This window comes from Apium graveolens, chromosome 3 (assembly GCF_009905375.1).
Source record: "Apium graveolens cultivar Ventura chromosome 3, ASM990537v1, whole genome shotgun sequence".
NCBI lineage: Eukaryota > Viridiplantae > Streptophyta > Magnoliopsida > Apiales > Apiaceae > Apium > Apium graveolens.
This window is the reverse complement of record NC_133649.1, coordinates 209,070,904-209,094,424: the sequence shown is the minus strand read 5'-3', so window position 1 is coordinate 209,094,424 and position 23,521 is coordinate 209,070,904. Positions and strand designations below refer to the sequence as shown.

At 36.5% G+C, this 23,521-nt stretch overlaps 1 non-coding gene across 1 annotated transcript; it reads right to left on the bottom strand.

Moving 5' to 3' along the window:
• Window positions 1-19,832: 19,832 nt before the first annotated feature.
• On the bottom strand, window positions 19,833-19,939 carry LOC141716437 (small nucleolar RNA R71). Its single transcript, XR_012573147.1, has one exon. It is a non-coding gene; the product is annotated as a small nucleolar RNA R71 (small nucleolar RNA).
• Between the last annotated feature and the right edge of the window lie 3,582 nt (window positions 19,940-23,521).

The window sequence follows — 23,521 nt, the reverse complement described above, 5'->3', positions numbered from 1 at the left end:
TCGGGCACAAGCCGACACCAACAATCAATCAAACAACCAACAATCACTCAAACAACCAACAATCAACCTTCAAATATACCAATCCACTGCCACCTTCTAAACTCATTATAACACCACCGCATATAATACTAACCAGTACAACCCATATTTTAGTTCAACTTAGGATTATAGCGAACAATTCTGATTATACCATGTCCTCTCTCATATATTACGATTATAACAGAATATCACTACTGAGTATAATTATAGATCATTCTAGAATTCTTCTAGTTCATGTTTCAATTCAAGCTTTCTAAGTATCAGTTTAGCAATCCTTGAAAACATACACTTATTCTTATTAGTCAACTTGTTCAACTTCTGATAACCAACATGTGGTCTTAACCAACACTATTATAATCTTGTGAATGAATTCATTTGGTTTTAAAGCATCACATCTTAAAAATTGTTGTAGTCAAACCATCATACCTTCATCTCCCCTTATGTCTTTCCATATTGAACCTTCTTTGCTGACCCAGCTATAAGTATCAATATAACTCACTTACTTGAGTGGGAAATCCCAACCATCCCTTGATGAACACACTCAAAGTTTATTCGTAACTAGCATTTCTTTGATCTTGAATCTTCATGAATAATATCTCCCACCTGATTGAGGTATGCTTCATCTGCATAACATATTAATTGAGTATCTGGGTATTATTATGAATTTCTTCATTCACTTCCATTGTCCAATCAATCATTTGCCTTATCCGATATATGCAGCTTTACTTTCTTATTCCTCTAGTTAATTTACTTCATACGGTTCGCTAACTACTCCAATTTATGGCAAAATAGCATACTTGAAACGTATCATGTATACAGATTTTTGCCTCGGATTTGATGTCCTCGTAACAATCACGTCATTGGCATAATGGTTCTTCTCTGCACGTATATATCCACCATTTATTGGCTTGCAATTATCTACACTCATCATATTGCTCCATCTGCTACACGGGTTCATTTCACTTCCTTTTTTAAAATATTCAAAGAATAGACCTTACACAAGAAGGGAATTCGTGTATATGATTCTGTTTGGAAACCTTTTGTAAGGAATAACTGTACAAGGAAACAATTGGAAGGATCCATAAATCAAGAAATTAAAATTGAAGAGGAAAGAATGAATGATGATTTAGATATGAGTGAGACAACCATTTTTGTACTCAAGATGGTCAGTCTTTCATACTATATGGCATACAACACATGATTAGGTGGCGTCCCACCAAACTTTTTGTTATTCCGACAAAGAGTCACATTATAACACTGCTTGTCTTAATCAGAAATAAGATTTGAGGGAAAAATAATTTTGAAAGGAATACCACAATTTTCTTATCACCTCATAGAGCTGATTATGAACGAAGTTCATACTTTACTCAAAATTCATAAGAATACATAGGATTATAGGAAAGAATGATATCATTGGTCGCCATCCACATTTCATCTGTTTACTATTTCAACGCTTGTCCGATCCATATATCCCATTCCGAGTTATATATTAACTTTAGAAAGTCCTCTGAAATGCCTTCTTAAATCGATTATTAGAATATATTCCCATTGATTAGGTCTTGTATCTTCCGCGTCGCGCTTCCATGTTCAATATTTCTATAATTCGACCCTATTTGCAAGATTTACAATCATAACTTCAGATTTTGCTTACACTACTGATCATTCAACATATCCATTCCTTCGCTAATAATATTCTTTCTTTAGAAAGTTTGGAGATTTCCTTAATCTTCTTTGCTCGTACTCGGCTTCTCGTGAATCGACGTATTTTTTGAACTCTAATCATCTTAGAAATTGAATGAATAGTTTCTCCGTACATTGGTCCTGTCGTTAAACTTATCAAGCAATAATTGTATTCTTGTTAGGAACAATCAAATCTTCTCCATAATAGCGGGTCCACTTGGCCTTCTTACACGAACCATACTAGTTTCTAGAACAAGTATTCTTCTAGATAATCTGAATCTTATAACAAACAAGAAACTCAAGTAGTAATTGGATAACCAAGTTTTAAAACTTGTTTTGTTTAAAGGACTTTTTAGAAAAATTTGGTTAAGAAAATCTCTTTTGAAAATTGGTTTAAATTTTTTGGAAATCATACACCTTGATGTCATTACTATATGAGTTGGTTGTCGTCCTTCTCAACCACTACCAAGTATCAATTTAGGGAAACAATCAGGTAAGAGCCCATTCATTTCCATATATCTGCTACCCTTTATTGGATCCATTTTACCTTCATTGGTCGATGAAAATCCAGTTACCATTGCATATTACATTATTTGTAACTTCACTTTTAGTCTTCCATACTGGTAACACTCCCATCATCATTTCTTGCGATTACTAAGTATAACAAGTCTACCCAGTAATCATCAAATCTATTTATAAAACAAGGTCGACTAATATCACATCACATTACTACTATACATATCATGTTTGGTCCTAACATCATCATCTAATTTCAAGAAAACTCTCGATTTCTAATCCTCTCAAATTTCTTTAAAGATCCATCTAGCTCACTCCACAGGATAATCGTGGGTGACATACTTATTAGTAGCTCCATATAACCTAGTAGCAGCTATCCTTTGGAATAACTAAATTCTCTCTCTAGGTTCCTTCCCACCTTTCTTAATACCTCGTATATTCACCATATGTTGTAGCTCTCGAATCCATCCTCATAGGTGTTGTTACTTCATAAGACGAGTTTTAAATGAATGTTATAGAACAGGGTGTAGAGAAGACATAATACATGCACCCACAATTAAGTATCCGGTAGAACCAGAATTAGCATGTGGGGGATTCTCGAATAGGTAGTCTTGCATCAGGGGATGAGATAATAACGTGAAAAGGTGCAACCTCTGCAACAAGATGTGACAAGGCTCACACCGGTGGAAGAGTAGGGCGTGAATCGGATGATAGTCTTCCGACTGAAGGCTCTGAATGATCAGACGATCTTGAGATAAAAGAATCTGCCATTGTCGCTATTTGACGATCTCGTCGTTAGATAAGAATCTCGAATCTCATTACGAATCACACTAAAACCTACTATTTAGTCGCACTCAACCTCTCGACGTTCTATTTCTCTATTTCTTAATTCTAATCTTACCCTCTACCCATTCCCGACAATCTAGGCTTGTTTCAGTGACTTATAACTTGTGGCTCTGATACCAAAACTGTGACGCTCTCCAAACCCGCGTCATAATTTTGGGGTTCACAACACACACACAATATATAAACCTGTATATAAAATATTATATGCATTGATCCTTCTTTACACAACCACGGATCATAACAGGTAAAAGTATAAAACAAGCCATAACCTTAACTTTTATTACATCGTACCAAATCCCAACTAGTTCAACTTATAATTGATAATGATATCGTTCTTACAATCTTGCATAACTCATCTACAATATAAAGCTCCTGCTAGCTCGATCCAACTTAACCTGGAATCCTAGCTCACACATTGGACTGGGAATCCTCGTTACCAACGATTTTCCTTGTTAGCTGTTGAAAACATAAAAAGGTTTGCAAGAGTGAGCTAACTAGCTCAGCAAGTCATAATAGCAATAACTGAGGTTAAACAATAATCAATTGAAATGATTCAGAATAATTAAGTTTCTGAATAAGCAATGATTAGAATTGGATATTCACTTTTCAATTTAAAAACCAAGGTTAGGTTGCTGATCAGTCACACACTAACCTCGAGCAAGGCTCCAAGCTTTGCTCTATATACAGGATCCAAGGCACGCATTGGCCTATTATGACCACGAATCTGGTCCGACCACGAATCTGGTCCACTTTTATAAAACCATCCAATTCTAAAACAATTCAATATGATAACCAATATAATTCAATAAGCTGAATCATAAACAACATTTATCTTGAAGTATAGGGTGATTCGCAGTACCATGAAGGTATAACAAGCATTTCAAAAAGATTGAATTTCAATCAAGGAAAGAATCAGAAAGTAGAAAACCAAGGGTTCAAGGGTTACAAGGATTGGTCTTCTGTTAAACAAGGTATAAGGGTTGATATGTCAAGCAATTCAATATCAGAAATCAGTATGTGGTAGATATGTATTTGTGGAGTAGTATCGTATGTGTCTGGCTCGTATATGAGAATTCAACAATCAATTATTTATGAAGAATAGGGCTTATGACTCAAGATCAATAAGAATCAGGGTTCAAGGATGAATAGTTTAAAGCGTTTGCAATATAAAATAGGATTTATTTTGAATAATAGCAACATGTTATGAGAAAGTTCAAAAATATTTTCAATATATCTTGAAGAAAGGTTCAGAACTTCTGAATCAGAAGTACTTGCCTTATCACCGATGATTCCAACTTTACTTGTACCTATCTAACAGTTTTACTTTTCCATCACTTTCCTTCTTTTTCTATGCCTTGCTTCTATTCATCGATCACTTGCTTTTTTTTATACTTCAGTTATATTTACTGATCAGTGGCTTTCTTTTCTATGCCTCCCTTACTCTTCTAGGAATCACAAGTATCTATCAATACTCAATCTCATATCATTCTAATAGTCACATAGACGTCATAAGATTTTATCTACCCTTCGTTTTACCCAAATCCGATTTATGGATTGAAAGTTATGACTAAAATAGTCAAACTATAACCACATAGGCATATAACACATCAATCAGATAGTATGTAGCACATAGCACGAAAGATATTCGATAAAAATAATTTTTCAAAGAAGATTCGGGGTCAAAATGATTTTCCAAGTATTTATTACGAATTTTTGAACATTTTTCGGAACTAAAACGGGACTCCGAAAAGATTTATAATTACATAACAGGGTTCGAATACCCAAATCTTGCTTTAAAATGATTTTATAATAATTATCGAGCCTTAAAAATAATTTAAAATAATATTTTAAAGCTCAAAACTATTTTTCGGAATTTTTAACTCAAAAATAAATAATTAAATCTAATTATTAAATCTATTAAAATCAATTAATAATTAATTAAATTAATTAATCAATTAATATCAGATTAATCGATTAATTTAAGTAAATAAAAACTAATTAAAATTAATAAAATGAATCAGATTTATTTTTAAGTAAATAAATAATTAAAAGAATTTTCAGAATTATAAATAATAAATTTTGAAATTAAAATAAATTTTTAAAATTAAAAACAGGAATTTTGAATTATTTTAAAAAAGAAAATTACAAAAACAGTTTTTGGTTTTTAAATTAGGGAAAAACAAGATTGAAACCGGGTCAAGAGTTGGGTTCCCGGGTCGGCGAAGAACTCAAGAAAACGCTGGAGTTCTCCCCAGAATCCGGCGACCACACAACTCCGGCCAAGCTCCGATCTTAATCAAAACGTGATCTTTTGGCTTGATTCCAGTGTGCTTTTCATTCCAAATTCTTCCAGGTGCTCAAATCAATCAAATAACATCACAAACAATGCCTGGAACTCAAAGTCCGGCTAAATCGACATAAAAACCGGTAAATTGTTCAAAAGTCCGACGAGCACCATCCCGGAATCCTCTGGCCTTCAAACCAACATCAATCAACTCCTTTTTACACAAACTACGCACTGGTACCAATCAATTCGACTAATAACCCTCAGAATAAAAACCCCTAATTTTCAATTAAGAACATTCAAAGTATATAAACCCTAATTTCTTTAATTCGAGAATCAAACACACATTCGAACATGTTATTAAACTTCGAATCACTCATATAATATACCAAAATGACCAGGAAGAAAAGATCTACACGATGGAATCATAAAATCATATCAACAACATCAAGAACAAAAAATCATGTATTAACCCTTAATTAATTCGAATGAAAATAAATAAATAGAAAAAATACCGTGATTTCTGCACACATATAAATGGTTGATTTAGAAAGAGCTTTTCGAGAGCTTGGATTTGATATATTCCATGCCCGAATCGGAGTTCGATAACGCCTTCGTTTGTGCGTTTGATTATGAAGAACGCGAAGTTTTTCGGGTTTTTCTCTGTATTTTACTGGTTGTAACTGACATATTGTAACTGACATATTGTGATTATCCAAACCGGGCTTCTTATAAAACACTTTATACGAAAATAATATAATAATATCCCGTCTTTCGAAAATACGGGTTTTGTTGATTCACCGAAATGATTATTGTATCAAAAATCTTGCGCCGGGCCGCACACGGGTCAAATCGTAATCCGGATTGAAAAAGTCAAAACACGGAAAGTGTCCGGAATTACCATATTAGGTTAGGAAGGAGTTTTCGGAAGAGTTTCAGGTTATAAAAACGTAAAAACGGTTGAAGTTGGACAATTCCCAGCTTTATAAAATAATTTTGTAATTATTCAGAAAATAATTATCAAATCTGTAAATCATTATGAAATCATATAACGATCCAAAATTTACCAGAAAAATACCACAATTATTTATATTTTATTATGGACATATTAAAATTAACATACTTATACTTTATCACATATAAGCATCCACATATCCACACCAATCATCAAATAATTCACCAAAAATCACATAATAATTCAACAAGTCTAGTGAAAGTTGCTTCATCCAAAGCTTTAGTAAAAATGTCAGCTAACTGTTTTTCTATTGGAACAAAGATTAGCTCAATGGTACCATTTACAGTATGTTCTCTAATAAAATGGTACCTTACATCAATGTGCTTTGTCCTAGAATGGTTAACAGGATTAACTACGATAGATATAACACTAGTATTATCACACATAATTGGTATTTTGTTTAATACCGGGCCATAATCCATTAGATGATTTCTAATCCATAGCCCTTGAGCACATCAACTTCCATCAGCTATGTATTAAGCCTGAATTATGGAAGTTGACACAGATTGTTGTTTCTTACTGTACCAGGATACAAGTCTTTTCCCAAGAAACTGACAGCTTCCAATAGTGCTCTTTTTGTCAACCCTGCATCCATCAAAATCAGCATCTGTGTATCCAACAGCTTCAAAACCAGTTCCATTAGGATACCACAATCCCAAGTTTGGAGTCCCCTTTAAGTATCTGAAAATCCTTATCACATCCATCAAATGTGATTCTTTTGGATTGGCTTGAAATCTTGCACACAGACATTTTGCAAACATGATGTCTGGTCTACTTGTAGTTAAGTATAACAAAGATCCAATCATGCCTCTATAGCCAGAGATGTCTACACTCTTTCCTTTATTATCTTCATCCAACTTAGTAGCTGTAGACATTGGTGTAGATGTCTGTGAACAATCGACCACGCCAAACTTCTTCAATAAATCCTTGACATACTTAGTTTGGCTAATGAAGATTCCATCACTTCTTTGATTGACTTGAAGTCCAAGAAAGTAACTTAATTCCCCCATCATATTCATTTCATATTCACTCTTCATAAGCTTAGAGAATCTTTGAAAAAGCTTTTCATTTGTAGAACCAAAAAAAATATCATCCACATAAATCCGCACTAGGATCATATCACCACCATGTAACTTGTAGAAGAGGGTCTTGTCTATTATACCTCTAGTGAATCCATGTTTAAGCAAAAATTTTGATAGAGTGTCATACCATGCTCTAGGTGACTGCTTTAGTCCATATAGAGCCTTGAGTAGCTTGTATAGAAAATCTGGAAATTCAGGATCTTTAAAACCAGGTGGTTGTTGCACATATACTTCCTCTTCCAACACACCATTTATGAATGCACTCTTGACATCCATTTAATACACTTTAAAATTTGAATGTGCAGCAAATGCAAGAAAAATCCTTATTGCTTCAAGTCTTGCAACCAAACTTGCTTTATTTCTGGTAACAATACCATTTTCATCCATCTTGTTCGTGAACACCCACTTTGTTCCAATTACACTTCTGTTCTTTAGTGCAGGAACTAACTCCCAAACTTTGTTTCTTTCAAACTGATTGAGCTTCTCTTACATAGAATATATCCAATCAGGGTCTATTAGAGCTTTTTCAATTTTTTAGGCTCCACTTGTGATAGAAAGCATGCATGAAGGCATTCATTAGAAGTAGCACTTCTAGTCCTCACTCCAGCAATAGGATCACCAATAGTTGCATCTCTAGTATGACTTCTATCCCACTTTTTGGTATGAGTTTGTTGACTTGTGCCTTCTTCATCTCCTTCACCATTGGCATGACTTGCAGAACTTTCTTCTCTTCCTCCTCCTGAGTTTATGCTATCAAATTCAGGTGTTTGAAATGAGCTTCCATTTTCATGGTTCACTTGTTCAATAGCCTCTTCATTCATTATCTATTATGTGTTGATTTCAGCTTCATCTTCAGAATCACTATCAATGTTAAGATTTTCAAATCTAAGGGCTTCAACTTCATTGTCATCAAGGCATTCCAAGCTTGAACACTTGTCATCATCAAAAGTCACATTTTTGCTTTCCATAATGTTCTTCTGTTTGATCACATAAACTTTGTATGCAGTTCTCTCTAATGAATATCCCAGAAAAATTGCCTCAAAAACTTTATAGTCAAATTTTCCCATATATTCAGAGTTTTCCTTCAAACCATAGCACTTGATTCCAAACACATGAAGATGCTACACAATAGGCTTCCTTTTAGACAAGATTGAGTAGGGTGACTTGCCAAGATTCTTGTTAATGAGATAACTGTTTTGAGTGGAGCATGCAATGTTCATAACTTCATCCCAAAAACATGTTGGCAACTTTGCATCTTGCAGCATTGTTCTAGCAGCCTCTACTAGTGTTCTATTATTTCTCTCAACTACCCAATTTTGCCGAGTGGTTCTAGCAACTGAGAATTCTTGAACAATGCCCTTGTCTTTGAAGAATTCAGTTAAGGTTTCATTCCTGAATTATGTTCCATTATCACTCCTCAATCTTTTCACATAATTCTGATCTTCAACCTGCTTCTCAATCTTCTTGATATGCTTAATTATAATGTGTGGAGTTTTATCTTTGGAGTGCATAAATTCTATCCATGTGTATCTTGAGTAGTCATCCACATCACAAGTGCATATCTCTTTCTTGAAATTGACAGGACATTAACTGGTCCAAATAAGTCCATGTGAATAAGTTGCAAAGGTGCAGTTATAGAATTCACAGTTTTACTCTTGTGACTTGATCTTTTCATTTTTCCTTTTTGACAAGCATCACAAACTTCATCTTGAGCAAACTCCAGATTAGGTATGTCTCTCACTAACTCCTTTTTGACTAGAGTATTGATTGCCCTGAAATTCAAGTGAGATAGCTTCTTATGCCATAGCTTGCTTTGCTGTACCGATGCCTTGGTGTAGAAGCAACAGATTCCATCCTCATTTTCTGAGTCCAAGTCTGTAACAAATAAGCTTCCTTTCCTTGCTCCTTTAAGAGCAACTTCACCAGTCTTTTTGTTGATAAAAATGCATTCTCCTTTATTAAATGGGACCTTGAATCCCTTGTCTACAAATTGACTAACACTAGGGAGATTCACTTCAAGACCAGCTACCAGTGCTACATCTTTAATGACAATATTTCTATAAATCAATTTGCCATATCCCATTGTGAACCCTTTGCTGTTATCTCCAAAAGTCACTAATAGGCCATCCTTCTCCTCAAACTGTGATAGCAGGGTCATATCACTTGTCATATGTCTTGAGAATCCACTGTCTATGATCTATATGACTTTATTCTCTTTGCCCTTTGATTTTGAAGTGGATGCTTCTCCATGCTCAAAGGCCATTAATGCATAGTTTCTAACTTCTTCATCCTCATCATCATTATCAGTGTCATTCCAACTCTTCCCATCTGCAATATAAGCTTTTCCAGATTGTTTCTTCAAGAGAGCTTCATACTTTGCTTCCAATTCCAAGTAAGCTTTATCCTTCTTCACCTTTTTGGGATTTCTGCATTCAGTAGCAAAGTGACCCAAATCATCACAGTTGAAGCACCTTATCTTTGATCTGTCCAAAGATCATGTTTTGTAGCCACCTTTGCTAGCTGAATTTTACTAAGCTTTTGGTTTCCAATTGTTGCTGTTGGAAGATTGTCCCCTTACTTTTGAAAAACCTTGGCTTCTGACTCTTATATTGGAAAATTTTCTAGCCAAGTAATCCATGTATTGGTCCATTTCATCTAGCTCATCTAAGGTGTATAATTCATCTTCCTCCAGCTCCAATACAACTTGCTTATGAGGTCCTTTGTTCTTCTGTTCCATAGCTTGAATAACTGGAACTTGATATTCTTGCTCATCTTCACTTTCTTCTTTATCATTCACAATCAAAGCACTGGAACCATCAACAACATGTCCATGATGTACTTTTAATGACTTTCTTTGTAGCATCTCAAGTTCAGAAATTTTCAAGATTCCATATAAAACTTCCAAAGTTATTTTTCTTAGATCTCTTCCTTCTCTAATAGCTGATATTTTTTGTTCAAGATGGTCAGGAAGAGCTAGCAGAAACTTTAAGTTAACCTCTTCAACTTCATAATATTTATCATATAGCTGCAAGTCATTTATCAATTTATTGAACCTCTCAAAAACTTCAGTAATTCCTTCTTTTGGTTTAGCCATAAACCCCTCATACTGAGAAACCACAATCCTCCTTTGGTTTGACCTGACTTCCTTTGTTCCTTCACACAAGATCTCTATCTTCTCCCAGATCTGTTTGGCTGTGTGTTGAGTGGCATTTATGACACTTTATAACGCTCCATAAAGCTTTGAATTGGTGTTTTTGTACTCAAGTTATCGGTGTTTTAATGTGTTTTCTAGTTATTTTGCATTTCAGGCATTAATCCGGAATTCAGGTGAATTAGCAATGATTTGATGCTAATATGGTGTTAGGATGGTTTCCAAGGAATAAAGCTCGTGAAGACCAATTCATCACAGCAAGAAAAGAAGAAAAAGTAGATTTTCCAGAAGGTCGGCGTGCCCACGCTGTCATAGCGCGCACCCGTGCTCGAGGAGCAGAAACACAGCGCGCCCGCGCTGATCAAGCGCGCGCCTGCTCTGGGCCGGGAAATTAAAATCCTGATTCTTGTGGGCTTTTCATTGGAGGACTTCTACTACGGATGAGCTGCTATATATAACTAAATAAAGGTCGTTTTTCATAAAGGAGACGTACTAGAGCACAAGGAGAAGGCGTAAGAAGACCGTTTTAGCACAATTCAACGAAGGCAGTTTCCTTATGCTTCAGCATGTGGAAGCTTAATGTATGCTATGTTATGTACGAGGCCTGACATCTGCTTTGCTGTAGGCATGGTTAGTAGATATCAGTCAAACCCAGGTCAGGAACATTGGAGTGCAGTAAAAACTATACTCAAGTACCTGAGAAGGACTAAGGAGTATATGTTAATTTACAAGGCCTCAGATCAATTTCCTTTGGGATATACTGATTCAGATTTCCAATCAGATAGGGATAAGAGGAAATCAACCTCGGGATATGTTTTTACTTTGGGAGGTGGAGCCGTTATATGGAGGAGTGTAAAGCAGAAATGCATCGCAGACTCCACCATGGAGGCCGAGTACGTGGCGGCCTCTGAGGCTGCCAAGGAGGCTGTATGGTTCAGGAACTTCCTTTTGAACTTAGATGTGGTACCTAATTTTCCTAGGAGCTTGACAGTGTATTGTGATAACACTGGTGCTGTGGCAAATTCAAAGGAACCGCGAGACCACAAAGCAGCTAAACATATTGAACGTAAGTATCATCTCATACGAGGAATCGTAAAGTGAGGGGATATAGTTGTGGCTCACATATCATCAGAAGACAACCGGGCAGATCCTTTCACAAAGAGGTTGCCAGCCAAGATTTTTGACAAGCATGTGGAAGCGATAGGAGTCAGATGGATGGACACATAGATTTTTATGTAATAGTGGATTAAATAAACACTGATGTACACATATAATATTTTGAGTATAAGTGGGAGATTGTTAGTGTATACTGAAAATATTTATTTGAAGTATATATATTTATTTCTGGCCAGTTTAATTGAGAATCATTTGAATGTTTACATGTTGTCTAATATTATATATTGTGAACAATCTAGTATCAAATGGGATACAGAATATTAGATTGTTAAAGACGGTAATATAATATAATAAGGTCCACAGCACAGGTGGTGTTGGACAATCCACTGGTATGGCTGTAGTATTATTTAGATTAGTTTATATTGACTAATAAATAATACTAGTATACTTTGTGTATATTGAACATGATCAAATTTAGAATTGTTCCCTTAATACTGATTAAGAAGGAGAACTAAGATTCTATGTTATTATTAATGCTTAGGTTCTTAATCCGGAAATAATAATTGACACGTGTATATTATTTACATGCTTTGATTTATAAATGAAGTAATTCTTTTGAATTATATCATTATATTTTGGGTGATGGAATTATATACATGGTGGATATTATTTATTGAAGGAATCCATGTCCTGATAATATTCGGGTTAATGATGTCCCCTTGAAAGCTCAAAAAGATTTAATTATGTGAAACCCTGCAGGTGGAATTTATTCTGGCATAATTAAATAAAGGTTGAGTGGATGATCAAGGATAAAAGATATTAATTAAATAAATTATCAGTAATTTATTTAATTAATGGACATGTGATATTTTAAACATGGGGAATTTAATAAGTAAATAATATTGGAACCGAATTAAATAAATTGCGGTATTAGGAAAGGTAGTGCAAATATTACTTTTTAGTGGATTGAATTAATATTTAATTACATTGGGCTAGGCTCAAGATGTAATTAGAAGGCCCAACCTAATTATCCATGGTCCCTATTGTAGCCTATATATTTTCTTATTCTCTTCTTGCTTGGTAGGGTGTGAAAACATATTGTAGCCACCAAGGAGCAAGAAGAGGGGATAACTTGAGAAGACGGAGGCCACACTTCGCTCAAGGTAATTTGGGAATACAATAGAAGAGCGTGGAATCAACCATTAACAAGGTGATTTTCTTTTCGTAATCTTTATCGTAAAACGTAGTAACACCCCAAGTCCGTGGTTCCCAACAATTGGTATCAAGAGCCTGGTAATGGGTTCTACGTTTTATGATATAATGTCCATGTCATAATTATATATGCGTGTATATAGTGTTTTGCTTGTATTGGTTTTGATGCAGGTTGTTAATCCACTATTATGGCCATGTATATTTTAATTATGTGTTTGGATCCCACATGGTTTAATCGTGGTTAATTTTTTGTTTTGGTTTCCACGTGGTTTAATCGTGATTGTAATTTACACGAGGGTTGTTCGTGTTAGAATAGATTTTACAAAATTAGTTTTGTATTAGATCTATTTTTTTGTAATTGTTCCGGGTATTTTGTAATAATTATGTGTGATCGGAAATCAATTTCGGTGGTTTTTTGTTCCGCTGTGCAATTACAAGGGGCTGCTGTTGGTGTTCGGATCGAACAAACCAAAACAAAACTCAACAGAAAGGGAACTGGCGGCTGGCGCGTGCAAAATCTGGAGAAACAGGGGTAACGCAGGCCGGACCTACGCAACAGGTGAAGTTATGGCGGTAACGCAGGCCGAACCTGCGCAACATGCCTATTTTGGCTGTAACGCAGGCCGTACTTACGCAACACACCCAGATTGGCTGTAACGCAGGTCTGGCATGCGCAACAGGTGCTGGCGGCAGAAATCTTTTTCTCGAGAGCTGGATTTTTTTTCAAAGGGCCATAATAGTGGAAAAATTATTTTAATTTTTTCCATTAATTTTTTATTTATTGCTTTAAATTTATTGATTATGTGTGTCGTTAATTATGTGTGTAATTCCTTTAAAATTGCATGTTTAACATAATTAAGACGACATGGACATAAATTTTATTTATTGCTTTAATTAAATGTTATATGTTGCTAAAATTATGTGTGTATTTTGAATGCATGTTAGACATAATTGTAACGACATAGGGCCCCATTTAATTTTAAAATTGCTCAATTTTAATAAAAATTCTAAGTGGGAGAGGGAATTAATATGAAATTAAATCTCATGGTCTCCATTATTGTTTGTATGTAATTTAACATAAAGACGAATATAAATTATATATACGTCACCCATCGTGGCATGTAATTTATGGTGTCTAGAATGTTATAGAAATTACTAGAACAAACTTCTTAAATCAATAAATTTTAAAAAGGAATAAATACGAATTTTCTTTATTTCTGATATGGGGCGATTTTGTCAAAAACGGGTTCATCGAACTTGTAAGGCTGTGGGTATTAAGCGAGACCGATGTGACTCCTCCACTACCTGGAAATCAAACCATTGATGAATATTGAATTGAAGTATTCTATTTAAGGTAAAATTACGAATATTGGAAGGTATACACACCGCCCATCGTGACGTACCAAGTTCCATCGATTTCGAATAATTTAAGATTTGATGATGGTATACACTTAGCTATGAAAAATAATATAGTCCACCCCAACGTGGCATATTGTTTAGTAATAGGACCGAAGTAACATTTAAACAAAATTAGGTGGTATACATGTTACACATCGTGGCGTACCAGAAACTTATGGTGTTTAGATGTTAGTGCATTTAATTTTAATAATTGTTAGAGGAATCAATAGCTCTTAATAATTAATGCACCCTTATGTGATGTTTTTATGCATGATTCTCAGGATAAAATGGGCTTTAATCCACTATTCACCATACTTAAGGATAACAAACTTACCGGACCTAACTATATTGAATGGAAACGAAATTTGGACATTGTGTTGACTGCTGAGGAGTACAAGTTTTGCACTTATGAACCCAAGCCTGATCAGCCTGCTGCTGATGCTCCTGAAGATGAGAAAGAGTATTATAAACGGTGGATTGAGGCTGATGAGATGTCGCGATGTTACATTCTGGCAGCAATGTCGGGTGTTTTGCAGCATCAGCATCAGTCTATGGCCACTGCTTCAGATATGCTCTTTAATCTCAAGGAACTTTTTGGAGATCAGAATAGGGCTGCTAGGCAAGTAGCCATGAAGGCTTTAATGAATACTCAGATGGCTGAAAGCACACTTGTAAGGGATCATGTTCTCAAGATGATGTAACATCTGAATGAGATAGAGATCCTTGGTGCTGAACTTGACGGGGAAACCCAGATTGACATTATCCTTATGAGCTTGTCCAAGAGTTTTGAGCAGTTCCGCTTGAATTACAACATGAACAAGAGGCAGTATAGTCTCGCGGAACTACTGACAGAACTTCAGGCAGCTGAAGGATTATTTCGGCAGAGTGTTCAAGTGAATGTGGCTGAGAAAGGTTCTTCCTCCAAACCGAAAGGTATTAAGAAGAGGAAAAAGGCTCAGACACAGAAAGCTGTGAAGGCAGTGGGAGTTCAGGGTGGTGTGAAAAAACCTAAGGGAAAGTGCTTCAGATGCAAATAGTCAGGTCACTGGAAACAGGATTGTCCTCTTCCTAAGAAGATAAACAATACTGGTATGTCTCTTTCTCTAGTTACAGAAACATTTATAGCGGCTATATCTATGAACACTTGGTGTGTAGATACAGGAGCCACTGATCATGTTTGTAATTCTATGCAGGGGTTCCGGCTATCCAGAATGCTTAGAGATGGTGAGATATACGTGTTCATGGGAGATGCTACGAAAGTAGCAGTAGTTGCAGTAGGAGTTATTCATTTATCTTTTGGTTCTGATAGGATTTTGGTTTTGAACAATTGTCTTTATGTACCTTCTTTTAGAAGGAATTTAATTTCGGTTTCTAAACTTGCTTTGGATGGTTATAATGTTTGTTTGGATCGTAATGTTTCTATTATGATGAATAAACGAATTATATGTTCTGGTACATTGCAAGACAATTTGTATATAATTAATCTTAGTCAACCTGCACTGTAACTGCAATTTAGGGAATTGAACAACAAATCTACTAACTCTAATAAAAGAAAGGAACCTTCTTGTATGAACCAAACATATCTTTGGCACTTGAGATTAGGTCATATTAACTTGAGGAGGATTCAAAGACTGGTAGTAGACGGCCCTTTAAGCTCATTGGCAGTGGAGCCATTTCCAGTTTGTGAATCCTGCTTAGAAGGTAAAATGACTAATAGGCCTTTCAAGGCAAAGGGGAATAGAGCCAAACAACTGTTAGAATTGGTTCACTCTGATTTATGTGGACCCATGAATATCCAAGCAAGAGGTGGATATGAATATTTCGTCACTTTCATTGATGATTATTTTAGATATGGGTATGTTTATTTGTTGCGCCGTAAGTCTGAGTGCTTTGATAAGTTCAAAGAGTACAAAGCTAAAATGGAGAAGCGACTTAATAAAAATATCAAGTCACTACGATCAGATCGTGGTGGCGAATACTTGCTTGGAGGATTTAGGGAATATTTATTAGAAAATGGGATAGAATCCCAGTTAACTGCACCAGGCACACCCCAGCAGAACGGTGTAACAGAGAGAAGGAACCAGACTCTTTTAGAGAGTGTTAGATCGATAATGAGTTATTCGGATTTACCCAAGTCATTTTGGGGACATGCCTTAGAGACAGCAGCTTATCTTCTGAACTTAGTACCTTCTAAGTCGGTTCCTAAAACCCCCTTAGAATTGTGGACCGGGGATAAACCGAGTCTAAGACATATTCGAATATGGGGTTGTCCAGCACATGTGCTGAACAAGAACGCGACTAAGTTAGAATCTCATACAGAAGTAAAGTTGTTTGTAGGCTACCCCATGGGAACGAAAGGATATATATTTTATAGTCTGAAGAATCGGGATGTCATTGTTAGCACCAATGCAAGATTCTTAGAGGAGGAATATATAATGAATCACAAACCCATGAGTAGTGTCGTTTTAGAGGAACTAGTGGGAGGGACAGGTAATACCCATGAAGCTGTAGTACAAGTAGAACAACCACAACAAAATGTACAACCTGTCACTAATACCACACCAGTGCCTCGTCGTAGTGGGAGGGTTGTTCAACAGCCTGATAGATTCATGTTTTTGGGAGAGTCTTCAGACTTGGTCTCTGGTGAACATGATGATGATCCCCGTACATACGAAGAGGCAGTACAAGACAAAGATGCAGATCTTTGGCAAAAGGCGATGGAACCTGAGATAGAATCAATGTATTTTAATCAGGTCTGGGAGCTCGTGGAACCACCCAAAGGTATAAAACCTATTGGATGTAAGTGGATCTACAAGAAAAAGAGGGGATTAGATAAAAAGGTGAAAGCCTGGAAAGCAAGACTTGTTGCGAAAGGGTATACTTAGAAAGAAGGTATCGATTATGAGGAAACCTTTTCATCGGTAGTCATGCTTAAGATAATCTGTATTCTTTTATCTATAACAGCTCATCTCGATTATGAGATTTGGCAAATGGATGTCAAGACAGCTTTTCTTAATGGAAGTCTTGAAGAAACCATCTATATGCAGCAACCAAAAGGATTCATTAAGGAAGGCCAAGAGCATCTGGTATGTAAGCTTAAGAGGTCTATTTATGGACTTAAACAAGCTTCTAGAGACTGGAATATTCATTTTGATCAGGAAGTCCAGTCATATGGATTTGATCAAAGTCTAAGCGAATCATGCGTGTATAAGAGAAGTGAAGGTAATGCAGTGGTTTTTCTAGTTCTATATGTAGATGACATTTTACTCATTGGAAACAATGTTGAGATGTTGTCATCAGTAAAGGCATGGTTGTTCAAACAATTTGACATGAAGGACTTAGGTGAAGCGGCATACATCCTTGGGATCAAAGTTATAAGGGATCACAAGAAAAGGATGTTGGCTTTATCTCAAGAGCCCTATATTTATGAAGTATTAGCTCGTTTTAACATGCAAAACTCCAAGAAAGGTTTTCTACCTTTTAAGCATGGAGTTACTCTATCTAAGAAGCTGTGTCCTTCGACACATAAGGATATAGAGAGCATGAAAGTAGTTCCTTATGCTTCAACATGTGGAAGCTTAATGTATGCTATGTTATGTACGAGGCCTGACATCTGCTTTGCTGTAGGCATGGTTAGTAGATATCAGTCGAACCCAGGTCAGGAACACTGGAGTGCAGTAAAAACTATACTCAAGTACCTGAGAAGGACTAAGGAGTATATGTTAATTTACAAGGCCTCAGATCTATTTCCTTTGGGATATACTGATTCAGATTTCCAATCAGATAGGGATAAGAGGAAATCAACCTCGGGATATGTTTTTACTTTGGGAGGTGGAGCCGTTATATGGAGGAGTGTAAAGCAGAAATGCATCGCAGACTCCACCATGGAGGCCGAGTATGTGGCAGCCTCTGAGGCTGCCAAGGAGGCTGTATGGTTCAGGAACTTCCTTTTGAACTTAGATGTGGTACCTAATTTTCCTAGGAGCTTGACAGTGTATTGTGATAACACTGGTGCTGTGGCAAATTCAAAGGAACCGCGAGACCACAAAGTAGCTAAACATATTGAAGGTAAGTATCATCTCATACGAGGAATCGTAAAGCGAGGGGATATAGTTGTGGCTCACATATCATCAGAAGACAACCGGGCAGATCCTTTCACAAAGAGGTTGCCAGCCAAGATTTTTGACAAGCATGTGGAAGCGATAGGATTCAGATGGATGGACACATAGATTTTTATGTAATAGTGGATTAAATAAACACTGATGTACACATAGAATATTTTGATTATAAGTGGGAGATTATTAGTGTATACTGAAAATATTTATTTGAAGTATATACATTTATATCTGGCCAGTTTAATTGAGAATCATTTGAATGTTTACATGTTGTCTAATATTATATATTGTGAACAATCTAGTATCAAATGGGATACAGAATATTAGATTGTTAAATACGGTTATATAATATAATAAGGTCCACTGCACAGGTGGTGTTGGACAATCCACTGGTATGGCTATAGTATTATTTAGATTAGTTTATATTGAGTAATAAATAATACTAGTATACTTTGTGTATATTGAACATGATCAAATTTAGAATTGTTCCCTTAATACTGATTAAGAAGGAGAACTAAGATTCTATGTTATTATTAATGCTTAGGTTCTTAATCCGGAAATAATAATTGACATGTGTATATTATTTACATGCTTTGATTTATAAATGAAGTAATTCTTTTGAATTATATTATTATATTTTGGGTGATGGAATTATATACATGGTGGATATTATTTATTGAAGGAATCCATGTCCTGATAATATTCGGGTTAATGATGTCCCCTTGAAAGCTAAAAAAGATTTAATTATGTGAAACCCTGCAGGTGGAATTTATTCTGGCATAATTAAATAAAGGTTGAGTGGATGATCAAGGATAAAAGATATTAATTAAATAAATTATCAGTAGTTTATTTAATTAATGGACATGTGATATTTTAAACATGGGGAATTTAATAAGCAAATAATATTGGAACCGAATTAATTAAATTGCGGTATTAGGAAAGGTAGTGTAAATATTAATTCTTTAGTGGATTGAATTAATATTTAATTACATTGGGCTAGGCTCAAGATGTAATTAGAAGGCCCAACCTAATTATCCATGGTCCCTATTGTAGCCTATATATATTCTTATTCTCTTCTTGCTTGGTAGGGTGTGAAAACATATTGTAGCCACCAAGGAGCAAGAAGAGAGGATAACTTGAGAAGACGGAGGCCACACTTCACTCAAGGGAATTTGGGAATATAATAGAAGAGCGTGGAATCAACCATTAACAAGGTGATTTTCTTTTCGTAATCTTTATCGTAAAATGTAGTAATACCCCGAGTCCGTGGTTCCCAACAAAGTGCTGGTTACATTCTCTACCACCAGGGTCTATCACCAAATGGGAGGATCTTGCTCAAACGTTTCTCACTAAATTCTTTCCTATGGCGAAGACTGCTGCAATCAGGAATGCTCTTACTCAGTTTGCACAGCAAACTGGAGAATCTCTGTGTGAGGTTTGGGATCGATATAAGGAGATGCTAAAGAAGTGCCCACACTGTGGCATTCCTGATTGGATGATTATAAACTATTTCTATAATGGTTTAGGAACTCAGTCTAGACCTATGCTCGATGCAGTGTCTGATGGAGCCTTATGGGCCAAAAGCTATAATGAAGCTTATGAGTTGATTGAGCTAATAGAAGCTAATGAATACCAGAATCCTACGCAAAGAATGTTGCAAGGCAAAGTAGCAGGAATTCTGGAAGTAGATACAACTACTGCTATAGCTGCTCAACTTCAAGCTTTGACGATGAAAGTGGACTCTTTGGCTAATTATGGAGTTAATCAAATCACTAGTGTGTGTTAGCTTTGTGCGGGGGCACAAGAAACTGAGCAGTGTGCTATTTATAGCGAATCAGCTCAATTTGTAAGCAACTTTCAGAGATCACAACATCAAGCTCCAGCCACTTATCATCCAAATAACCGCAATCATCCTAACTTCAGCTGAAGTAACAATCAGAATACGGTGCAATAAACTTATCAGCCATACACAGCAAAACAGTATAACCCTTCTAGTTTTCAACAAGCACAATATGCCCCTAGGCAACAACTTCAACTTCAGTAGCTACTGCAAGCTAATGAAAAATCTGAATTGGAGGAGTTGAGACTCATGTGCAAGAGCCAAGCTGTGTCGATCAAGACCTTGGAGAATCAGATTGGGCAGATTGCTAATGCATTACTGAATCATCAATCAGGCACACTTCCAAGCGATACTGAAGTGCCATGAAAATAGGAAGCTAAGGAGCATGTTAAGGCAATCACATTGAGGTCTGGTAAGGTTGCAAATATTAAAAAAGCTAAGACTCCAGAATCTGAAGTTGAGGCTGAAGAAAAAGAAGAAGTGAAGAAGGAAGCAGAAGTGGAACCAAGGAAAATTACTGTTGAGCACACTCCTCCTGAGGGTAATACAGGGGAGAAACATATCTATCCCACACCGCCTTTTCCTAAAAGGCTGCAGAAGAAAAAGCTGGATAAGCAGTTTGAGAAGTTTCTGGAGGAGTTCAAGAAACTTCACATTAACATACCTTTCGCTGAAGCTCTTGAACAAATGCCTAGTTATGCGAAGTTTATGAAAGGTATTCTCTCTCGGAAGGTGAAGCTTGATAACCTAGAGACCGTTGCTCTCATGGAGGAATGCAGTGCTATACTGCAACAGAAGTTGCCTCCGAAGCTTAAAGATCCTGGAAGCTTCACTATTCCATGCACCATTGAAAAGGTGTCATTTGACAAATGCTTATGTGACTTGGGAGCTAACATCAATCTGATGCCTTTGTCAATCTTCAAGAAGTTGGACTTTCCGGATCCAAAGCCTACTTATATGACTTTGCAGTTGGCCGATCGTTCTATTACTTATCCTCGAGGCATTGTAGAGGATGTTTTGGTCAAGGTGGATAAACTCATCTTTCCTGCCGATTTTGTAATTCTTGATTTCGAGGAGAATAAGAAGATTCCCATAATCTTGGGAAGACCTTTTTTGGTGACCAGATGAACCTTGATTGATGTGTAGAAAGGTAAGCTCACCATGCGAGTATTGGATCAGGATGCCGCTTTAATGTGTTTAATGTGATGAAGTTCCCTATGAAAAATGAGGAGTTCTTAAAGGTGGAGTTGGTTGATTCCGTGGTTACCTCAGAACTTGATCAATTTCTAAGGACTTATGCCTTAGATTAGGCCTTGTTGGGGAATTCTGATAGTGAAGATGATGAAGGTGATGAGCAGTTACAACTTCTGAATGCTTCTCCCTGGAAGAGGAAGATTGATATGCCTTTTGAATCTCTTGGAATGGAGGACCTGAATAAATCTCCTAAGCGCCTCAAGCCATCTATTGAGGAAGCTCCTACTCTTGAGCTTAAGCCTTTACCTAAACATTTTAGGTATGTGTTTTTAGGTGATGCATCTACTTTGCTTGTTATTATTGCATCTGAACTTTCAGGTACCGACGAGGAAAAACTCTTGAGAATTCTGAGAGAATTCAAATCGGCAATTTGATGGACGATAGCAGATATCAAGGGAATCAGCCCTTCTTTTGTATGTATAAAATTCTGCTAGAGGAAGATAGCAAGCCTACTGTTGAGCAACAGCGAAGGATAAATCCTATCATGAAGGAAGTCATGAAGAAGGAAATTCTTAAGTGGCTGGATGCAGGGATCATCTATCCCATTTATGACAGTTCTTGGGTTAGTCCAGTTTAGTGTGTACCAAAGAAAGGAGGTATCACAGTCGTTGCTAATGAGAAGAATGAGCCAATTCCTACTCGAACAGTCATGGGATGGAGAGTTTGCATGGATTACCGGAAACTGATTAAAGCCACGAGAAACAATCACTTCCCTCTACCGTTTATTGATCAGATGCTTGACAGATTGGCTGGACATGAGTACTACTGTCTTCTGGATGGCTATTCGGGCTATAATCAAATTTGCATTGCTCCAGAAGATCAGGAGAAGACTACTTTTACTTATCCATATGGTACTTTCGCCTTTTGAAGGGTTTCTTTTGGGTTATGTGGAGCACCAGCCATATTTCAGAGATGCAAGATGGCTTTCTTCTCTGATATGATTGGTCAGAATGTGAAGATGTTCATGGATGATTTCTCTGTGTTTAGCGATTCATTTGATGAGTGCTTGCAGAATCTAGGAGACGTTCTCAAGAGGTTTGTTGAGACCAATCTGGTTCTCAATTGGGAGAAATGTCACTTTATGGTGCGACAGGGCATTATTCTTGGGCATTAGGTCTCTAGTAAGGGTCTTGAGGTGGACAAAACCAAAGTGGGGGTCATCGAAAATCTTCCCCCACCAATATCTGTTAAGGGAGTTCGCAGTTTTCTTGGTCATGCGGGCCTCTACAGGCGGTTCATCAAGGACTTCTCAAAAGTTTCTAAACCTTTGTGCAATCTTCTGGAGAAGGATGTCCCGTTTAAGTTTAATGACGAGTGCTTGGCTTCTTTTGAGTTCTTAAAGAAGAGTTTAATCACGACACCTGTCATAAGTGCACCTGGTTGGAGTGAATCATTTGAAATGATGTGCGATGCAAGTGACTATGCAGTTGGAGCAGCTCTTGGGAAGAGAAAGAACAACATATTTCATGTGGTCTACTATGCTAGTAAGACCCTAAATGGAGCTCAACTGAATTATACTACTACGGAGAAAGAACTTTTGGCTATTGTCTACGATTTTGAGAAATTTTGCTCTTATCTGCTTGGGACAAAGGTGACAGTTTTCACTGATCATGCTGCAATTGGATATCTCGTCTTAAAGAAGGACTCGAAGCCTAGGTTGATTAGATGGGTTCTTTTGCTTCAAGAATTTGAGTTAGAGGTCAAGGACATAAAAGGTACTGAGAATCAAGTTGCTGATCATCTCTCTCGTATAGAGGATCTAAGTGCAACCACTGGATAAGACATTAATAAATGAGTATTTTCCCGATGAGCAGCTGTTTGGAGTGCAAGAGGAAGAACCCTAATTTGCAGACATTGTGAACTACCTTGTGAGTAATATCATGCCTCCCGACTTGTCGTACGCTCAAAGGAAGAAGTTTTTACATGACGTGAAGTGGTATATGTGGGATGAGCCATTTCTTTTTCGACAAGGA